The 23435-nt window shown below is 37.5% G+C and overlaps 1 pseudogene; it reads right to left on the bottom strand.

Annotated features, from left to right (window-relative positions):
• Positions 1–4067: 4067 nt before the first annotated feature.
• Positions 4068–5169, bottom strand: LOC144228049 (GTP-binding nuclear protein Ran-like; annotated as a pseudogene).
• Between the last annotated feature and the right edge of the window lie 18266 nt (positions 5170–23435).

The raw sequence follows: 23435 nt of genomic DNA, 5'->3' as shown, positions 1-23435 counted from the left end.
AAAGGACCCTCACCCCCCATTATAAGTTAGTTACTAGCTGAGGATATTATACCCTCCTGGGAGGCTGTGGGGCAAGATGTCACTTTTTAGGGTACTAACTGCTCAACAATTCCCAGGTCCCTACACGATACAGTTCCACTTTTTCCAGCTTTACCTCTTAATTGTTTTCCTAGAAAATCAGTTCTGAGAGATTTGTTGATTTCAAACATGTCTCTCTCACACAAGTTTCACAGTTCTGCTTACTATGTATCCCTTACCAGAATCCCCCATATGTCCTTCCTGTTGGGCCCTCCTCAACCATCTCCTCCCACAAGGTCTTTCATGAACCCCTCCCTGATTACCCTGCCCCTGAAAAAGACTCCTTGTTCATGGACTTCTGTCTCCATCTTTGTACAGTTAACAAGAATCTTGCTAAGTCAATCTAGCCAAAATCCCTTACCATACTATCTGATCCCCTTCCACATCTGAACAATTTCCTCATACCTCACCATCCCCTATGTATTATCTGATCACCTTGGCCTGCCTTCAGCAAGAATCTTCTTAGGTCAGTTTAGCAACAACAACAACAACAACAACAAATCCCACCCTCTTAGTAATTTCCCCTCTATCAATTAAATCCCTCACTCTGCTCCTTGGCTATAATCCCCACTTATCCTTATTGTAGTAGGAATTAAGCCTGCTCGCTCCCTCACTCCCTCGCTCCCTCTCTCTCTCTCTCTCTCTCCCCCCTCCCCCCCCCACTGCAAAACCCCATTGCAGTAATCCCTATAGCTATGGCAATAGTCCTGAATAAAGTCTGCCTTATAATTTTAACAGGTGTCATGAATAACATTTTCTTTAACACCCACATTGGCCTTGACTTCCTCTACTCTCACTGTGTATACACTCATTTTAACCATTATAAGCGATTTGTGGTGTTATTTTTGGGCCTTAGGGTCTGTGAAAAATTGTTCCACGTTGTCCAGTATGGGGCCTCAGAACACTACAAGTGTTTAACAAATACCTGCTAATTCTTCTTGGCATAAACATAACTGTCACTTGGCCACAAGACTGTGCAGTGTGGTGGCTAAAAACTTCCCCACATTCCCCAGTTTTGTCAGTGACTTGTGGGAGCAAGGGAAGATCACCTCATTGTAGGTTGAGTTGTCTGGAAAGCAGATTATAGGATGGAAATGATTATGCAGGACGGTTCTCAGGCAGTCCTCTTGGGATCAATGACTATAGAATGGGAAGGAAGGGAGGAAGACTGAGCAAAGAGAGGAATAGGGCTGGAGAGAAGTTACAAGGCTGGGCAGACCCCACAGGGGACATGGATGGCAGGATAATTCTTGAGAGACTTCCCATGTTGTAGCAAGGGGTTGATCTTTATACTCACTCTCACCTCATTAGATGTGGGCTGCCCTTAGAAGGGGTCACTCTCCTCAGCTGAAGCAGTCCCCAGAGAGAGCTGACAACGGAGCACTAGTTGCTGACAGCATCCCCAACAGTTGAGGAAATATGTCTTTTAGTCCCGAAAGGGGATTTGGGAGGCATAGCATAGGGTCCCAAACAGACCTCTGCAAAGACATGAGGATATAAAGGCTATGACGATCTAGCCTACACTGGATCAGATAAGGTCCATATCTGTGTCATCTACGTGCTTTGGAACCTTCAGTAAGTTCTCTCTTGCCCATGTAATACAGTACAAACTCTTCTGCCTGGCATCTGAGCCCCACGTGGACCTTTCTTTCATTCCTCACAACCTCCAGTACACCAGAATTACTTGCCCTTGGCGTGTGTTTTTACTTCTGCATTGAATACCGTTTGACAGTCCAACCTATATTCATCGTGGAAGTCAGATTTTCTTCTCATCTTGTCCCTCACTGAATCCTCACCCCAGCCTTGTGTACCAGTTCTTCCTGTGGTACACAGGAAGATAGATTGTTCCATCTGCTCCATTCATTTGGGCCCTTGAATATATCCTACTCATTGCATCCATATAGCTAGGACATGTGTGTATCTTGCTCTGCCTGAGAGATGTTAAGCTCCCTGAGGGTGGGAACTGTGCTTATAATACCCAGCATAGGGCCTGGTGCATCATGGTCATCCAAAATATATTGACTTCTCAAACTCTGATGCACTCAGGTCAGCTGTGTAGGGGGAAAAAAACCAAACCTTGGCTTCTTAAAAAATGCTCACAAATGGGTCCCACTTAACTCTCCTTGTTCATGGGTACCCCTTCTTCAATGAGAATTTATAATGCACAGCTCAGTAGACAAAAGAAAAAAGAGAAAAACAAAAACAAAAACAAAGGATGAGGCCTTTGCTCAGATGTTCTCATTTACAGTATACTTCAGGACAGGAAATAAAGACTTCCTGCCAATTTAAATGACATTATTTTTGTGGAAGCTTATCCACAGGCATGTAAAAAGACATGTGTACAAAATAAGTTAATCACATATAGCATAAATTGGCTAAAATAGAGTTCAAGTAAATCAAAAATTTTTGAAGAGTCAACAAAATTTCAAAATTTACAGTCATTTCCTGAAAGTACGGTCTGGCAAAATTGGCTTATCACCTCACTTTTAATGCACATATGCGATTTCCTGCTTTACAGCATTTCCCAAAGGGATGAGAAAAAAATATTTTACAACTAGGGAAGTTTTATAAGAGGGATTATCTATAGTTCCTGAATAAGAAGCCTTCTCCCTCTCCAGGCACACCTGCAGCTCCTAATAACCGACTTACGCAATTTTCCTCTCTACTTGAATCAAAATTGGCAATAAATGTTGTATATGTCTCACAGAGTGAATGTTTAAACCTTGTATTTACTGGTTCATGAAACTGGTTCCCTCTAGTTTACCAGCATGGAGGGGTGGGTTTTCAGGGAGCAATTAGGGATAAGATAGCCAAAGAAACACAAAGTCAGTTGAAAAAAGAAATCTGTGTGTCTGGCTCTCTCTATGAATTATGACTATTCAAGGGGGAAAAAATCTGAACCTTTGCCAAAAGACTGGCGTGTAAAGGGACAGCTGGAGTTTTCTGTTAGGGGTTACAATGCATTACTTGTTCCATAAGGGAAAAAGGGGATCACTTACCACAGCGACTCACACATTGCATGAGTAACTGGCACATCTCTACCTCGTGGAGCATTTTCTTCAAAGGAAAAGAACTAGATATTTCAGGAAGGTCATTGAAGATCTTTGGGTACAGACATGCTGACCTTCCTGGTTGAGATTTGTAGCCTTTGTGGTGTGTGGACTGTCTCTATAGATGCCTTCATTGTGCTATAAGTTTTATACAGGATGTATTGTTTAAACTGCCAACCCTAATTCGAATTCCCTTAGAGGCTCAGGAAATTCTAACTAAATAATATAAAACCCCATTGTATTTTTCTTTGGTTGAGATGCGAATAACATTTTGAACAAGAACGTCAACAAATGCATAAATGTGGCAAAAATTGGAACATTCACTGGGACTCTAAAATTTGAATGTTTTAAACATTTAAATACAAATGGAAAATAATGAAAAAAGAATAATAACCACATTTAAAAATCTTAGGAATCAGAGACTGCCACCACTGTCCTTGAATCTGTGCTCATAGTAGGTCTATTTGTTCGCTTATCAGCATTGAGAACAGTGCTAGCCAGGATGGATTAAATTCAGAACAACCCTCTCCACCAGGGTCAAGGCAGATACATCTTTTCCTAACGCCGGATTTATTTATTTGTTTATTATTTTTTAAAAAAGATATTTGAAATAGACCTTTATTCTTATTCTAAATGAAAAGGAATGGGAAGGGCAGTGACCAATGAGGTTTCGCCACTGGATATTGTAATGTGACTGTAACAGTCTTTTATTTGAAACTCAGTAAGGAAACAGCTGTGTACCAAAACAGCGAAGCGAAATATGCAGGTCCAAAAACGAAAGGTACTTTTGAAACTGTCACATTCACTCTGAAACCCATTCATCTCTTTCACCATCCCAAAGATGAAACACATGTTCCACTCAGCTGTATGTGCCACTGACATCACAGGACAGTTCCATGCAAAACCAGGCTTCTGACACTGGGCTTCAGCTGCACTTCCTCACAGGTTGTCGTGCTTGCCCAAGAGAGCAATTGTTGGAACAACTTCTAGATCCTGCACACACTGTGCTGCCAAAACTGGGTCCATGACGACCTCTAGTTGGGCAAGAGCAGGCATGGTGAACTCCAAGTTAGGGTCTCCAATTAGTCTTCTAGCAAGCCACAGGATGGACTGTTCAAAGTTGTAGTTACTTTTGGCAGAAATGTCATAGTACTAAAGGTTCTTCTTTCAGTGAAAGACAATACATTTTGCCTTAACTTTCCTGTCCTTCATACCCGCTTCATTGCACATAGCACAATGGGGATGTTTCCACATACTCGTACAAGATCTCTTCGCCAGTTGGGCACATTCTTGTAGGTAACACTTGATGTTATCAAACACTGTAATGGCACACTGGGATTGTATGTAATAGCCACCTCTCAGCCCACCACATTATTCCTAACCAGTGGTATCCCCTACTTTGAATGTAGTAGGTTCTCTGTTGGTAAAGAACAGAAGGGGGTGAAGCTCAACACCTAAGGTGGCTACATACTTCTCAAATTCACCGTCAGATGATGTTTCATGAATGTAACTTTCCCAGTACCAACATCACCAACTAATACAAGTTTGAAGAGAACTTGGGGTACTCCTTGGTAGCCATGATGCTATTGCTTCTAGAAGTGTGTCTGGCCTGTCTGACTGAGGCTCCTAACCGTAGATTTAAACAAACAAACAAACAAACAAACAAAAAGCTTTTTAAAGGCTGATTGGACTATTCCATTCAGTAATCTGTGATCTGTTTATTGTATGCAATTGGGGTTAATTTCTTAGATTTCTAACATTAGTGGGAAGGTCTGACTCTACCTTGTTGGTTGAGCACATCAAGGCATATTAAATTATCTCATATTTAATTTTTCTTAGCAGTTTGTATGTTTAGATGCTTATAATGCCTATGGAGAGGAAAAAATAGGAATTGATGCATTTAAACCAACTTTGAAGTATTTGGGGGTGTCAGAAGCAAAGGGGGTCAGGTTCTAGGATTTATAGTAACAGCTACCAAGAGATCCCACTTGGTTTTCTGAAGGGTGGGGCAGATACCAGTGCTTGAGTCTCCTTGGGCCATGGCCTCAGCAATAAAGCTGTACTAATGGCCCAGGGGTTGTTCAAATTCAAGGACAACTCTGAACCATAGTAGCAGAGAAGAGGCCACTCACTTGCCATTAGAAACTTCCTCACATATATTTTAGTCATCTAGCATTTATGTTAAGATCTCGACAGAAAGAATGTGAATAGTATTTTCCAAAAGAGTTTTAGTTGCCTGAAGGATTTCTTATCATTTAAAATGTCTGTTGGCAGAATTACTGAATCCAAAGAATTTCTTCTCACCGGTATTTTACAAAATTGTTGAATGCTCATATTAATGCTAAAAGACCTGAAGGAAAATAAGAGATGCCCGCATTGTATTTTATGCTCTGTTTGCTCAGATCACCAGAAAGTAACTCATTACCATTTCTACTGAAGAGGTTTCTTTCTGCTTCATTCACTAACTTTGCTTTCTTTATTATCCTTCTGACTGCAGGAGTCTCTTTGGCACTTTTGTCATTGACTTTTATCTTTGTTCATATTTTACTCTATAATATCATATGGGAGGTTACCTATCTTTAGAATGGTTAATATTTATAATATTTTTATTTAATTGTAATTCACATATGGTATTATATTAATTTCAGGCATCCAACATAAATGATTCAACAATTCTACACGTTACTCAGTGCTCATCACAGTAAGTATACCCTTAATCCCTTTTATTTATTTTATCCATCTTCCTACCCATCTGGTAGCCACCAGTTTGTTTTCTGTATTTTAAAGCCTGGGTTTTTGTTTGTGTCTTTTTTTCTTTGTTTTTCATTTGTTTCTTAAATTTTGCATATGAATAAAACCATATGGTATTTGTCTTTGTCTGACCTATTTCACTTAGCATCATACTCTCTAGGTCTATCCATGTTACAAATGGGAAGATCTTATTATCTTTTATGGCTGAATAATATTCCGTTGTATGTATATGCCACTCTTCTTCATTCATTTATGGATAGAGACTTCATACCTTGAGTGTTTTAAATAATGCTGCAATAAACACAGGGGTGCATATATGTTCTTGAATTCGTGTTTTTGTATTCTTTGGGTAGATACCAGTAGTAAAATTACTGGATGATATGGTATTCTATACCTTCATACTGCTTTCCACAGTGACTGCACCAGTTTGCATTCCCAACAGTGTATGAGGATTCATTTTTCTCAAAATCCTCACTGACACTTGTTATTTCTTATCTTTTTGATTCTAGCCATTCTGACAAGTGTAAGGTGATAGCTCATTGTGATTTTGATTTATATTTCTGTGATGATTAGTGATGTTGAGCATTTTTTCATGTGTCTGTTGGTTATCTGTATGTCTTCTTTGGAAAAATGTCTACTTGGGTCCTCTGCCCATTTTTAATTGTTTGTTTTTGTGTATGTGTATCAGGTTATGTAAGTTCTTTATATATTTTGGGTATTAATACATTATAAGATTTATCAGCTGTAAATATATTTTCCAATTTAGTCGGTTGCCTTATTTTTTCTTGATAGTTTCCTCCACTGTGTAAAAGGTTTTAATATTGATGTAGTCCCAATAGATATTTTTGCTTTTGTCTTCTTTGCCTGAGGAGACATTTCTTAAAAAATGTTTCTATGAGTAATCTATTTAATATCATAGAAAAAGAAAAAAAAAAGAAGGCCTTAGTAGTTGTTTGAAAAATTATAGTTTGTGATCACAGTTCTTTTTGTGATCATCCTAATTTTTAAAAATTGTGGTAAAATACACATAAAATTTATCATCTTAACTATTTTTCAGTGTATATAGTTCAGTAGTGTTAAGTATATTTCATATGGTTCTGCAACCAGTTTCCAGAACTTTTTCATCTGACAAAACTGAAACTCTGTACTCATTAAATAACTTCCCATTTCCCTATCTCTCTAGTGTCTGACAACCACCATTCTACTCTTTTTCTATGAATTTAACTACTTTAGTTACTCTGTGTAAGTGGAATCCTACAGTATTTGCCTTTATGTGACTGGATTATTTCACGTAGCATGATGTCCTCAAAGTTTATCCGTATTGTACACATGTGTCAAAATCTCCTTCTTTTTTAAGGCTAAGTGATATTCCATTGTATGTACATGTCACATTTTGTTTACCCATCTGTCTCTTGATGGTCATTTGATTGCTTCTACTTTTTGACTATTGTGAATAATGCTTTCATGAACATGAGTGTGCAAATATCTGTTTGAGTCCTTAATTTCAATTCTTTTGGACATTTATCTAGAAGTGAGATTTCTGGATCATCTGGTAACTTTATTTCTACCTTTTTTGAAAAAACGCTATGCTGTTTTTCATAGCAGCTGCACCATTTTACATTCCCACCAACTGTGTACAAAAGTTCCAGTTTTTCATATCCTTACCAATGCAGTTTCTGTTTTGTTTTATTTTCCTAATAGTAGCTATCCTCATGGGATAGAGATGATATTTCATTGTGGTTTTCATTTGCATTTCCCTAATGATTAACAATGTCATGATAAACTTAGTTACCTTCTTGAGAAGAGAATCTAGTTGGATGATGCCTCTATGATTCTTCCTGTGAATATTTTACTATCTGTGGTAAGACAAAAGAATGTATCTTTTTCTCTCTTTTCTGTAGTACTTTGATATTAAAAATAGTGTTTCCTTTTTGTATGGAGAGGTGAGGAAATTTAGAAATAAAACAGAAGGAAGAAATAGAAATAAAGAAAATGATGGAGAATAAGGAGAAAGAAGAGAGAATGATTAGAAACGAGAGTAGGGAAGTTAAGAAAAAGTGAGAATAAAGCCAAAGATTTTGTCTGGCTTCTGCTAATTTCTTGCAGCCTTGGGATTTATACCATAATTATTTTTCAGGTGACACATCAGGGTGGTCAAATGAGAGGAGTTGATTAGCTGGGAATTCAAGATGAAGAGAGACTTTGAAAGAATTTTATCTAGCTTAGTTCTGCAACTTGCAGGGGAAGAAACCACACTGTGAAATGATTTCCCCAAAATTCTTCCTGGTGGTTCATAGGAGAACTGGAATTACAACTAATGACTGAGTCAGTATTATTAAGTGACAAATAGAGGGTAATCAAAGTTCTGATATTAAGCCCACTCAAAATTTAATGAAGCTCACTCTCCATACATTATGCATTCTAAATCATGCCTTTGCAATGTATTTGAATCATGCACTTGGTGCTATGAATCACAACAGAATTGGCTCATAAGCCCTGGAAAAGGAGCTGAAAAACCTAGTTTGGCCCTGCTTACTTTTCTGAGCTTAAATTTCCCCATTTATAAAATATAAGTGTTGGACATATGACTTCAAAGTCTTTTTCAGGTCTGAAAATAAATTTCTAGGAATATATCCTCATTCAACCGCCTCATATATAGCTCCCCTCATGGTTAGCTCTGAAGCAGTTTTCCTGGAGCAATATTTGCCTGGTAGATCTTGTCAGCACACAGCCTTCCATGTCAACAGAGCAAGCTGGTCAGCCAGTCATGTTTGAATAAACTTTGCTGCTTTACTCAGTTTGAAGCGATCATAGCCATACTCTTCTGCATCCACACCACCCAAGTATGCCTTCCTAATTGGCCAAAGTTATTAAATGGCTTAGAAGGGGAGACTTTTTTGTTTTTCTCTTTAAATTCTCAACAGAGAACAAAGCAAAATGTATTAAAAGACCACATATCTTGCAGTTCCTGTGCTGGGCTATACACATCATCCTAGGGAGGATAGGCTTCTTTTCTCCAGTCCTAAAAGTCTCAAAAGCAAACCTTAAATGTGTATAGTTTGAAGTTAACCCCATTTTGCTGTAGAAAGAGCCTCAAAAATAGACTCAATTTCTTGAAGAACGAAAGAATGAAAACAGATGTAAGACTTTTGTAAACAGTAGAAAATAATCTATGGACGGATAGATGGATTGCTATAAAAACTGATGTACTTGTATCTAAGTAGGATGAGCATACATCCTGTTTTTCCTGGGGGGGTCCTGATTACTTCTGTTATCTCAGTGTAATTATGAATAGCACATCTTTCACTTCAAAAGCATCCTAGTCAGGAAACTAAATAGCAAAGTTACCCCCAAATAAACAACACTAATGAAAAGAAGTGTTCTCCATGCCAGGACTGGAGGGGACAGTTCTCTTCAAGGCTTCCTTTCAAGATCTTCACCTTGAATTCCAAATTCAAGAATATTGGCCACATATATGTCTATTTTAATGAAGTTTATGGCCCTGCTTCAGTTGCCTATCAGTCTAACTATGAGAAACCTCTCCTCATTTTAAAAATTTTCTGGCTGACCAAGAAAACCTGGGAGTGAGAGAGGACCAGGAGAGAGAAAAACAATTGAATTGAAGTCAGGAGAGAATCTTTGAGGAATACAAGATCAAACCCACACCTGGATTCCCGTCCTCTAGGCTCCCTAGGTCCCAGAAGATTACCAGTGTTGTAACTACTCCTTTACACTACTACTTCCTTCATCTGTTAAGGTTCAGTTGTTGTGCAAAAGATATTCCCTGAGAATATAAATGGAAGTTGGGGCACCTGGGTGGCTTAGTCAGATAAACATCCAACTCTTGATTTCAGCTCAGGTCATGATCTTACACTTCGTGAGTCGGAGCTCCAAGTTGGGCTCTGTGCTGACAGTGCAGAGCCTGCTTGGGATTCTCTCTCTCTGCCCTTTCCCTGTGCACTCTCTCTCTCTCAAAATAAATAAACATTAAAAAAAAAAAAGTAATGTAAATGGAAGAATCTTGAGGTCCCACCCCTCAAAATGAAATTACTTACTAGACCTTATAACTTATCACTTACTAGAATTTTATTTGATTTCAAAAATCAAATAAAAATGTGCAGAGTCAGGCTGAAACATTCATTGTTTCTTTTGTTAATAAGTGGTACTAGAAAGATTGGATGCTTAATTCCTGTTAATACCTACCATCATACTGTTAATACAAATTCTTTTCAGTTATAACAACTTCCAGTAAAATAGATGCTTTATTTGCCTTTTAGGCCAAAGTAGCCCTCTTTTCACTTCTGGGTTTAGTCTTTCTTGAAATGAAATAAAAATCATGTGCAATTTTCTCATACATTAGGTTTTTTTAATATGTGAGGGCATTTGCTTCCTTACTTCAGACCAGTGATCCGATTATCGTCCTTTAAGAAATAATGCCTTGGAGAGTAAAGGTTCACCAGTATATATATTCTGTTTATTTGGATTCTGTGCCTGTGAGACAATGGCACATCCTTTCAATATGCCAGTAGGAGAAGGGCTATGCTTAAACACAAAAGCAAAACAACTTTTGTTTTTAACAAATAATTTTTTAATCTGGTTCAAACAAAGATTTCTGTGCAATCCATTGGTTGATTTTACCAAACAATCAATCTGATTCAATTGTTTAATTAACAGGAAACTAGTTTGAATGGGTTTAGATTTTATTATTATTATTATTTTAAAGAAAAGAGCTCAGCCTCTAGGAATACCATCTTAAAAATCAGAGCTAAATTTCTTTTCAGAATTACAATTACTCAATTCTCTCTCATGCCTCATCCCTTCTAAAAAAAAGTTTTCTAAATTGTTTGTTAACCATTTCACAGCTATTACACAGTATCATGAAATGTATCAATATCAAAATATAACAGTGGAGAGATATTTATAAATATCACTAACAATGAAATAACCTCTGCGGCAACTGGGTGGCTCAGTTGGTTAAGCGTATGACTTTAGGTCAGGTCGCGATCCCATAGTTCATGAGTTCAGGCCTCACATCAGGCTCTGTGCTCACAGCTCAGAGCCTGGAGCCTGCTTCAGATTCTGTGTCTCCCTCTCTCTGCCTCTTTCCTGCTCGCACTCTCTCAAAACAAACAAACAAACAAACAAACAAATATTTATATATATATTTTTAAATGAAATAACCTCTACCTCTGCATTCTCTTGTAGACCTGCCCCCTCTGATTTGCCTTTAGCCAGAGCCAGGCCAAAGCAGTGCCATAAGCCTGAAAGTGTGCCAGCAGCCCCTATAGAGGCCAGACACATGCCAAAGTGACTCCTGCCTTGGGGAGAGGCGAGGGTAAGCACACACACCAGTCCACATGTGACCCCAGCAGTGGGCTGGGGGCAAACATTAAGTCTGCCTGCAGGCAGCTTCCACTGATGAAAGCTTCTCAGGGGACAACAGAGGGAGAGTGCCCTGCAGATCAGTGCTGCTACAGCTCTGGCAAAAGCCTGGAATGACTTAACTCAGTCCCAACATGGCTGCAGACTGGTCCACTAACACCACAGGGTCCAAAACCTGTCCACAACAGGCAAAGAGAGCCATTGCAGATGATGGGGCTGAAGGCAAAGGCAACAGCAAGATGCACACACCATACATAGAAGACAACCCTGATGTGCCAGGTTCTGGTGAACAGAGAACATTGCACTGAAGGGCACTACAGGACTTCTTCATAAGGCCACTACATAGGAGACACGGATGACTCTCCTAATGCTTAGAGGCAGAAACAGAGAGTTAGACAAAATGAAGAGACAGAAGGATATGTCCCAAATGAAAGAAAAGGACAAAATCACAACAAGAAAGCTAAATGAAATGGGGATGAGTAATATGCTTGATAGAGAATTTAAAGTAATGGCCATAAAGATACTTAATGGGCTGGAGAAAAGAGTGGGGTGCCTCAGTGTGACCCTCAACAAAGAGATAGAAACCGTTAAAAAGAACCAGTTAGGTATTAAGAACTCAAAAACTAAAATCAAAAATACACTCAAGGAAAAGAAAATACAGTAGAGAGAGTAAATAGTCTAGAGGAAGTGGAACAACAACAGATCAGTAACCTGGAGGGCAGAGCTCAGCAATCAAGCTGAACAGAAAAAAGAAAAATAATAATAATAAAAGAGAAAAATTGCCTTAGGGAACTTAACAACACCATGAACCATATTAACATTTGCATTATAAGGATACTAGAAGGAGAAGACAGAGAAAAGGGAGCAGGGAATGCATTTGAAGATACAGTAGTTGAAAACTTCCTGAATCTGGGGAAGAAAACAGACATCCACAGCCAGGAGTCACAGACAGCCCCCAACAAAATCAGTGCAAAGATGTCCATACCAAGACATAATTAAAATGGCAAACATGTAATGATAAAGAGAAAAATTTTCAAGCAGCAAGAGAAAAGAAAACAGTTACATACAAGGAAAATCCAATAAAGCTATCAGCTGATTGTTCAACAGAAACTTTGTCGGACAGAAGGGAATCGCATGATATAGTCAAAGTGCTGGGGGGAGAAAAGCAACTGCAACCAAGAACACTCTGTCCAGAAAAGCTGTCATGCAGAATAGAAGAAAAGATAAAGAGTTCTTTAATAAAGATAAAGAAAGCCAGCAAACAATGAGATGATAAGAGAGCAAGCGGAAAAAAAAAAAAACAAAAAAACAGAGAAGAACTCAAAACAACCACAAAACAAGTAAGAAATGTCAGTAAGTGCATATTTATTAATAATTACTTTGAATGTAAATGGACTAAATGCTCTAATCAAAAGCTATAGGGTGACAGAATGGATAAAAGTGTTCTAATCAAAAGCTATAGGATGATAGAATGGATAGAAAAGGAAGACTTTTCTATATGCTGCCTACAAGAGACTCATTTCAAAACCAAACACACATGCAGATTTATAGTAAAGGGATAGAAAAGCATTTATCATGCGAATGGAAGTGAAAAGAAAGCCAAGGAAGCAAAATTAAAAAAAAAAAAAAAAAGTTTATCTATTTAGAGAGAGAGAAAGACAGAGCCCAAGCAGGGGAGGGGCAGAGAGAGATGGAGACAGAGATCCAAAACAGGCTCCAGGCTCTGAGCTCTCAGTATCATGCCCAATATGGGGCTCGAACTCATGAATGGTGAGACCGTGACCTGAGCTTCAGCTGGACGCTTAACTGACTAAGCCACCCAGGTATCCCAGGACAAAATACACTTTAAAACAAATACTGTAACAAGACACAAAGAAGGATACTACATAATTATGAAGGGAACAATCTAACAAGAAAACAGAGTAATTATAAATATTTATGCACCCAACATGAAAGCACCCAGATAGTTAGAACAGCTAGTAACAGAAGTAAAGGAAATAATTGATAATAGTACAGTAATAGTAACCTTAACACTCACATCAGTAGATAGGTCACTCAAACAGAAAATGAACAAGGAAACAATGGCTTTCAATGACACATCGGACCAGATGGCTCTAACAGATATATTCAGAACATTCCATCCTAAAACAGCAGAATACACATTCTGCCTAAGTGTACATGAAACATTCTCCAGAATGGATCACATGTTAGGCCACAGAAACAAAAACAAACAAACAAAAAACCATCTCAACAAATTCAGTAAGATCAAAGTCATACCATCCATCTTCTCCAACCATACATTATGAAACTAGAAACCAACCACAGGCAAAAAATCTGGAAGGAACACAAATACATGGAATTTTAATAATATGCTAGTCAGTAATGAATGATCAACCAAGAAATCAAAGAAGAAATTTTAAAAAATGGAGACAAATGAAAATGAAAACACAAGGGTGCATAATCTATGGGATGTGGCAAAAGTGTTTCTAAGAGGGAAGTTTATAGCAATACAGGTCTACATCGAGAATCAAGAAAAATATCAAATAAACAACCTAACTATACACCTAACAGAACTAGGAAAGGAACAAACGACATCCAAAAACAGTAGAAGCAAGAAAAATAAAATAAATGTAATTTAATTTAAAAATTTAATTGAACTTAATTTAAAAAACAAAGCAGAAATAAATGAAATAGAAACTGAAAAAAAGGTAGAACAGATAAGTGAAATGAGGAGTTGATGTTTGGAAAACATCAACAAAATTGATAATCATATAGCCAGACTCATCAAAAAAAAAAAATACAAAGCAAAAAGATTACTCAAATAAACAAAATCAAAAATTAAAGAGGAACAATGATAAATGACATCACAAAAATACAAAGGATTATAAGAGAATATTATGAAAAGTTATATGCCAACAAATTGGACCACCTAGAAGAGATTGATGAATTCCTAAAACATTACCTCCCAAATGGAATCTGGAAGAAATAGAGAATTTGAACAGACCAGTTTTCAGTAATGAAATTGAATCACTAATCAAAATAGTATCAACAAACAAAAGTCCAGAATGAGATGATTTCACAGATGAATTCTCAAAACCTTTAAAGAAGACTTAAATACCTCTTCTCAAACTATTCCAATAAATAGAAGTGGAAGGAAAAGTTACAAATTGATTCTATGAGACAAGCATTACTCTAATACCAAATATATATAGTCACTACAAAAAAAGAGACCAATATCTGTGATGAACATAAATGCAAAAATCCTCAACAAAAATTTAGCAAACCAGATCTATCAATACATTAAAAAAAATCATTCACCAAGATCAAGTGGGATTTACTCCTGGGATACAAAGGTGGTTTAATATTCACAAATCAGTCAATATAATACATAACATTGGTGAGAAAAGGTATTATCTCAACATAATGAAGTCTATGTATGAAAACCCCATAGTTAGTAGAACTTTTCCCAAAGATCAGCAACAAGACAAGGATGTCCACTCTTGCCATGTTTATTCAACCTTGCACTAGAATTCCTAGCCACAGCAATCAGACAAGAAAAAGAAATAAGAGGCATCAAAATGGGTAAGGAAGAAGTAAAACTTTCACTATTTATGGATGATATGATACTCTATGAAGAAAGTCCTAAGACTCCTCCAAAAAACTACTGAACTGAAGATTACTAATGTGAACTGAAGTTTACTGAATTCACTGAAGTGAAGGTTACATTATACAAAATCAATATGCAGAGAACAATCGTATTTCTATAGATTAATAATGAAGAAGAAACAGAAATTAAGAAAACAGTCCCATTTACGGTTGTACCAAAAATGATAAAATGCCTAGGAATCAACGAAGGAGGTGAAAGACCTACAAAATGAAATCTATAAAATATTGATGAAATAAATTGAAAACAATACAAATAATGGAAAGATATTCCATGCTCATGGATTGGAAGAGTAAATATTGTTAAAATGTCAGCGCTACCAAAGCAATCTACAGATTCAATGCAACCCTTATCAAATGCTAACAACATTTTTTCACAGAAGTGGAACAGATAATCTTAAAATGTTTATGAAACCAAAAATACCCAAATAGACAAAGCAATCTTGAAAAAGAAGAACAAAACTGGAGATATTACAATCCCAGATTTCAAGATATACTACAAAGCTTTAGTAATCAAGTGGTATGGCACTGGCACAAAAATAGACATAGATCAGTGAAACAGAATAGAGGCCCAGAAATAAATTCATGATTATGTCAATTAATTTTCAACAAAGGTGGCAAAATTATGCAATAGGAAAAAGACAGTCTCTTCAACAATGGTTGTGGGGAAAATTGCACAGCTACACGCACAAGAGTGAAAGTAAACTACTTTCTAACACTATACACAGATATACACTCAAAGTTGATTAAAGAACTAAATGTGAGACCTGAAACTATAAAGATCCTAGAAGAGAACACAGGCAGTCATTTCTCTGACATCAGCAGTAGTAACATTTTTAAAAATGTGTCCCTTGAAGTAAGAGAAACAAAAGCAAAAATGAACTGTTGGGACTACATCAAAATAAGCTTCTGCACATCAAAGGACATAAGCAACAAATCTAAAAGACAGCCTACAGAATGGGAGAAGATATTCCAAATGACATATCTGATAAAAGATTAGCACCCAAAGTATATAAAGAAATTACACAGTTCAACACCCAGAAAACAATCCAAGTAAATGGGCAGAATACAAGAACATATTTCTCTGAAGAAGATGTACAAATGGCCAACAGATATATGAAGAGATGCTCAACATCATTGATGATCAAAGAAATGCAAATCAAAATTATGATGAGCTATTGCTTCACACCTGTCAGAAAGGCTAAAATTGAAAACACAAGAAACAAAAGTGTGGTAAGGATGTGGAGAAAACTAGCTCTTCACTGTTGGTGGGAATGCAAACTGGTGCAGCCCCTGTGGAAAACAGTATGGAGGCTCCTCAAAAAATTAAAAACAGTATTGACACATGTTCTAGTAATTCCACTACTGGATATTTACCTAAAAAATATAAAAACAGTAATTTTAAAAGATATATGTGCCCCTATATTTATTGTGGCATTATTTTCAGTAGCCAACATATAGAAGCAACCCAAGAGTCCATCAATAGATGAATGGATAAATGGTATATACATACAGTGGAATATAACTCAGCCATCAAATTAATGAGATCTTGCAATTTGCAATAACATGAATGGATCTAGCAAGTATAATGCTAGGTGAAATGTCAATCAGAGAAAGATAAGTACCATATGATTTCATTCATATGTGGAATTTAGGAAGCAAAACAAATCAACAAATTAAAAAAAGATGAATCAAAAAATAGGCTGAACTATAGAGAACAAACTGGTGGTTGGTGGGTGAAATATGTGAAGGGTATTAAAAGTACACTGATTATGATGAGTACTAAGTACTGTATGTAATTTTTGAGTCACTATACTGAACACCTGAAACAAATATAAATCTGTATGTTAATTATACTGGAATTAAAATAAATAAACAAGTAAATAATAAAGCTTTACTACATATCTAGAGTTTTATTTACCAAATGAATGATAATCATTTGGTTTGGCTAGTCTACCAAGTTGTGTATTAAATGCAATAATTAATCTTTCTCCTCTTTCTCCAATTTAATTTTGTAAACATTTTTTAATAATTTATTTTTTTTGAGAGGGAGAGAGAGAGAGAGTGTGAGTGGGCGAGGGGGAGAGAGAGACTGAGACAAAGACAGGGACAGAGAGACAGAGAGACAGAATCTGAAGCATGCTCCAGGCTCCAAACTGTCAACAAAGCCCAACATGAGACTCAAACTCACAAACCCCGAGATCATAACCTGGGCCAAAGCTGACTTAACTGACTGAGCCACTCAGGTGCCCCTCTCCAAATTAATTTTGTACTCATTTGCTGTGCTTAAAGATATTATTAATTAACAAATAAATCCTAGTAGAAAATGGGAGATACCGAGCATTACTGGAAAGATATTTTTCTAGGAGTTGTAATTTTTATTTTTCATATCTGTATTGGTAGGGGAAAAAAAAAAGGAAGCTTTGTATCTTCTGGATCTAAAGGAACACTTATTTTTATTTTTAACAAAAATTTCTAAAACCATAGTTCCTTGTAATATCAGAATTACTAACTTTTTAAATCAGGTTTACAAAGAGAAGCTTAAAAATGTAGACCATTTTTGCCTTTTTTGGATGTTTATGTTATTTTGTGAGAGAGAGAAAGAGCATGAGTAGAGGAGGGGCAGAGAGAGAGGGAAACAGAGGATCCCAAGTGGGCTCTGCACTGACAGGAGTGAGCCTGATACAGGGCTTGAACTTACAAACCATGAGATCATGAGATCATGACCTGAGCGGAAGTCAGATGCTCAATCGATTGAGCCACCCCCATTTTTACCTCTTTTATAGAAATCTTTGCAGGACTTTTCTCCTTCTCTGATGATGATAATGCACCTTGGGTTAGTTTTTACAGTGTTTACTGTGCTTGAGGTTTATTGAATATCTTGGATATGTGAGTTTATAGTTTCATCAATTTGAACAATTTACCTCAATTGTTTCTTAAAATATATTTATTCCTGGGGCACCTGGATGGCTCAGTCAGTGGAGTGTGCAATTCTTGATCTTGAGGTCATGAGTTCAAGCCCCATGTTGGGTAGAGAGATTATATATATGGTGATATTGCATCTTATTTTTAAGTTTGACTAGCAGAACCACAGTAGCATTTAGTATAGAGTTAATTTTTCTCCAGGATTCTTGTAAGATTCTTCTTACTACTCTAATCAGTGCCCTCTGACTTATGAGGTTCTTCTCTCTGAATGTTGGGAAAAGGCCCTATTCCTGGCCTTCTGTGAGTTCTGAGTACTGTTTCCTCTCATTCTTTCAGGAGGCTCTTCCCCCCCCATCCCCCACTTCCCCCTGCAGCTTCAGGTAATTTCTTCACACACATGCCCTGATCAGTGCTCAAGTGAATGCTCTCCTGAAGATCCCTGGAGTTCTCTGTACAGCTTTCTTCTCTCTTTGTTCTATCATCTTGAACCAATATGACTTCCCCAGACTCACAACTGTCTCCTCAGCTCATGAGATCAGTGGGCCCTACCTGGCTTCCCCTCCTTTGCTGTGGCCTGGAAACTTTCTTTAGGCAGTAAGCCTGGCATTTGTAAGACCCACCTGATTTGTTTTCTATCTCTTAGAGATCCTTCTCTGCATGATGTCCATTGTTTTGAAAGTTGTTGTTTATATATTTTGTCTGGTTTTCTAATTATTTCAGGCAGAGGGTAAATTCAATCCTTATTACTCCATTGGAAGCAGATTTTCCAGAATGGCACTTAAAATATAAATAATCTAATGTCAGTCCTTTGCTCCAAATCTCCAAATAGTTTCCCTTCAAATACTCCTTACCAGAGTCCACATGACTCTACATGTTTTGGGCCCCACTTACATCTCAGATCTCATCTACCATTCTCTCACCCCACATTACTCTTAGTGGTTGTCTTACCATTCTTCCAATATGCTGAGATCGTTCTTCTCTCAGGGCCTTTGTGCCAGGAGATGTCACCACCTGAAACAACTTTGCCCCAGATTTTCCAATAGCTGACTCATTTTCTTTCATTCAGGTCTCTACTTAAATATCCCCTTCTCAGCAGGGCTATCCTATCTAAAATAGCTCTCTGTATTTCCCTTTCACAATATTTCCTTTTACTAATCATTCCTTATCCCCGGAATTATTATATAATTATATTATATAATTATTTATTTATTTATTTGCTTATTGTCTGTTTCCCCTATAAAATAGGGGAAATGGCTTTTTCTTATTCACTACTGTGTCTCCAGAACTTACATTGGTTGGCCCTAAGTAGGTGCTTATTACATTACATATTTATTATATGTGGGGGTGGATAGAGGAATGCATATAAAATCAAAGCTAAAAGGTAACAGAGGACCTACATAGGAAGTTAGGGACTGAGTCACATTTCAAGCAACTCTTGTGTCATCAGCTGACAGGAGGTTGCTAGAGAAAGAAACATGTTTTTGTAGAAAACGGGGGTTAAAAATTGTTATCATCTCCTTGCTTCTTCAGAACTTAAAGGAAATCCACATCCCAGCAGTCACAAGACCCACATGTGAAGATTTGCTCTGATGATCTCCCACCCCTGATTTTTGTTGCTTTTTGTTGTTGTTGCTTCAGCTGTTGTTTCTCTTTCCTTTGTCTGACAAAATCCTCTGTGTGGCTTAAAAAGCAAGTTCCCTACCCCATGGATGGATGGCTGCGTTCATGGTTCTTACATCTTTTAGAGCTACTTACTTTTGCTTTGTAGGACCTGCGGTTCCATTCCTTTGTGGAGTCTGATACAACTTTGCTACTTTATAAGACATAAAGATAAGTCTTTATCTACAGAGAACACATCCTCCCAAAACTCCTATGCCATCTTTCAAAATCATCATTAGGAACACATTTCTCTCCACTTATATATCTACCACATTTCCTACAGCTTGGCTGAAGTCCCTCTGTCATTTGTGTTTGCTACTGAAATGTCAAGCATCCTCAAAGATAGCATTCCTACGGCATGGTGTCAAGATACAAAATTTGGAAATTGATATTTTGTATCATTAGACCCGATGCGGTGGATATTCTTCACTGAATTTTAAATATGAAAATACAATTATGTTTCTAGATGAAAGCACTTCTGCTGGGAAGTAAATATGTAGATATTACCTATGTCCCTCATTTATAAATATATGCATTTGTGGAATATTATAGATTCCTTTTTGGGGGGAAGGTTGTCTCACTTCCCATACCAAGCTTTTCAGAATAAACTTACATTTAGTGACTTACCAAGTTATGCATTGATACAAAAAATATTTACTTTGATATCTTTTCCCTAAAGTGTTATTATAGTAGGCCTAATGGAGAGAGAAGTCATTGGAAGAAAGGACCCCTGGTGAATTTTTCAAGCAGTCAGAGAGGGGCTGGATTCACAAGTCAAGATTTCTTGACTTGATAAACTCCTATTTCCATGATGGTTATACGAGATCACATCGCTTCAGCATGTTTATGATTGAAATTGTTCATGAATTGATCTGGGAAGCTAATGGCCATATATAACATTGGTTTCTATAAGAAAGTTTGTTCTGAATTATAGATAACCACCTTCCATTTAAGCTTTTAGAACACTATCCCAATATACGTTGGGAGCTCTCTGTATTCAGGGAATAAAAAAACAAAAAAACAAAAAAACCGTAATTGACAGTAAGAGCCTCTGGAGAGAACAGATAAATACATTCCCATAGAACAAATTAAATCCAAGGAAGGGAGAAGTTGGTCTTCTTTTGAAAGAGAACCTTTTGGCAGAATGGAAATTATAAATTAAGTCAGGGAATCTGAGTCATAGTCCTATCTCTGTTACTCTCAACAAGTTTTCACATCTATAAGTTCATGCCATTGGCCTTGATCTGTTCTCTGTTTCTCAAAGATTGGAGGACCAGAAAAATGGCCAGATGGAGGCTCTCTTGCCATTTCCATGGGATCACTGGATCTTGAGTTTTCCAGTGTCTTTCCCTTCAAGTTCTCAGCCTGCAAGTCTCCCAGCCTGCAAGTTCTCTGAAGCCAACAGTCTACAGAGATCAACCTCTGGAACCAGTTCTCAGCAAAACTGAAGAGGTGTCTAATTTAGTGTTCAGTCCTCCGTTGTGACTTCTGGTCACTCCTTCCTCTGTTAAAACACCCATTAATAATGGTTTAAGTGACTTAAAGACTCCATACACTTGGAGTGTATGCTTCATAATATGGGAGAAAATCTCTCACCAAAGCAAAGGAATTAATCTCTAATTGTTGAACCTTAGGCGTTAGTGTGCTAGCCAGGTAGGAACTCAAAGAAGGGAAAGAGGGTTCTCTTAGCACCTAAGAAATCATGCTGTATATATAACCAACTTATTTTAGTAGGCTTTTTTTTTTTAATGTTTTATTTATTTCTAGGAGAGAGAGAGAGAGAGATAGCGTGAGCAGGGGAGGGTCAGAGAGAGAGGGAGTCACAGACTGAAACAGGCTCCAGGCTCTGAGCTGGCAATCAGCACAGAGCCCGACGCGGGGCTCAAACCCACGAACCGCGAGATCATGACCTAAGCGAAAGTCGGACGCTTAACCGACTAAGCCACCCAGGCGCCCCTTTAGTAGCCTTTTGAGAGGCAGGTAGCACAATAGTGGTTCTCAACTCTGGCTGCACTTTAGAATCTCTGAGTTTTTAATAAATGCCTGATGTCACAAGCCCTTCCCACAGAGATTCTGACTTAATTGTTCCAGCGTGGAACGTGAGCACTAGGATATTTTAAAATCTTTGCATATAATTCTAATGGGAAGTCAAAATTGAAAGACACTCTTATTTAGGTACAAAGCCCCTGTGCCCCTTCATCCAGAAACCCTTTCTTTCTATCCCCACCCCTGCCTTTAGGCCTCTAGCAGTCCTGACGGTTTACCACTTTTTCACCTCTGCCACCCTTCGCTCCAGGACTATGGGACATTGTGTCTTTATGTACAGCCTCAGGGTGGAGGAAGAGTGCTTCTCTGCCTAGAAAGGGAGTTTCTCTGAGAGAGAAGGATGGGCCAGTTGGTAGCTGACTTGTCTCTTGTATGGACCTAACCAGTTGGGCTCAGGTCCATTGGGTAGAATAACATACTCCTCATTCTCTAAGAATATTTTTCTAGTAGATGGACTTATCAGGGGAATTTTCTGAGCAATTTGATTCAAATTACAGTCTATTCTTGCAAGTACTTGTAAATACCACAAATCAATAACACTGGTTTCTGTTGTAAGTCAGTGTTATTGAGCACTTGTATTAATGTTTTATGTGCTTCGAAATCCATACAATTACTCAGAGCCTTCTTCTGAAAACCTTGACTATAGCCTTTTAAAAGCTTCTGAGAAAGTCATGTAGTGTGATGGGTGTTTGAATAAATCAGTTACAATTAAGTCTCCTGATTTCCTAATGCCTGATTAATTAATTGCTCGTCCAGAGATCTGGATGCACTTGGTCTGGTCCCCTAATGGTTCTCAATTCTAACTGCACATGAATCACCTAGAGGTCTTTTTAGGAAATACTAATATCTGGGCTCTCTAGAGACAAAAAAAAAAAAAAAAAAAAAAAACTCTGAATATGAGGCACAGATATTTCACTTCTGCACCTGCGCCCTGAACCAGGAGATTTTAATGTGGAGCTAAGGGTAAAAACTGCCACTCGTTCACAAACCTTGACAAGTTGTGTTGGGGGCAAATCTACCAGTCCAACAAATTCACCCAAACCTGTTCCACAAACAGTAGAATTCTTTTCTGAGGTGTTTGGTTTGGTTTAGTTTGATTGGTAAATCCCATAATGCTGAGTTTTGAGCAATGTTCTTGACCAGAAGCAAATGTAAACAACCCTTTGGGATTCATCCATTTTGGGGGAGGGTTATATTTAATGTCATAAAAGTTACCAGCTTTTTTTGCTTTTTCATGCCCAACAACTTATTTTGGAACTTGGCAAGAAAGAAGCTGGTCCATTGTGAAGATGGGACATGTTGTTAGTACTTCTGAAATGTATGAATATCAAAGCGACACCATAATCTTCTTTCCTGTGACCAGCAGAAGACAGGAACTTCACCTGTGACTTAACATGAGATGTGAATATCCAAGGAAACTTTCTGATATGAGAGAATATTTATGGGAGAAGGTTTTGTTTGTTTTGTTTCTGTCAAGACAAACAAATGTTTTCCTTGCCTCTGGGATTTAGGAGAGCCCTTTCAGTTTCTGTCCTAAAACTTCGAATCGTAGGATCAGAATATTCTCTTTTCCGGCATTGCTGTAAATGTCCTGTACTATCAAATAGGGATTTTTACTAGAGTGAGGTCACATAATCTGATCACTCCTGATTCCAGTGAAGCAGCCAGACAACACGTCAGGTTCATGAGAGGCTTCATTGAATTGAATGTGCTATGCAAAGATGCAAGTGAAACTCAGTTTTCTATGTGGACATTAAACAAGGACATTTAGCAATCACTTATGGTTGGAATTTTATTCCAGCTAGGCAACTGTAAAAAAAAAAAAAAAAAAACAAAAAAAAAAAAAAACCAACACAAAAAAAAGAGAAAATATATATATAC

This window comes from Crocuta crocuta, unplaced genomic scaffold (assembly GCF_008692635.1).
Source record: "Crocuta crocuta isolate KB4526 unplaced genomic scaffold, BGI_CrCroc_1.0 scaffold162, whole genome shotgun sequence".
NCBI classification, from domain to species: domain Eukaryota; kingdom Metazoa; phylum Chordata; class Mammalia; order Carnivora; family Hyaenidae; genus Crocuta; species Crocuta crocuta.
This window is presented reverse-complemented; position numbering and strand designations above follow the sequence as displayed.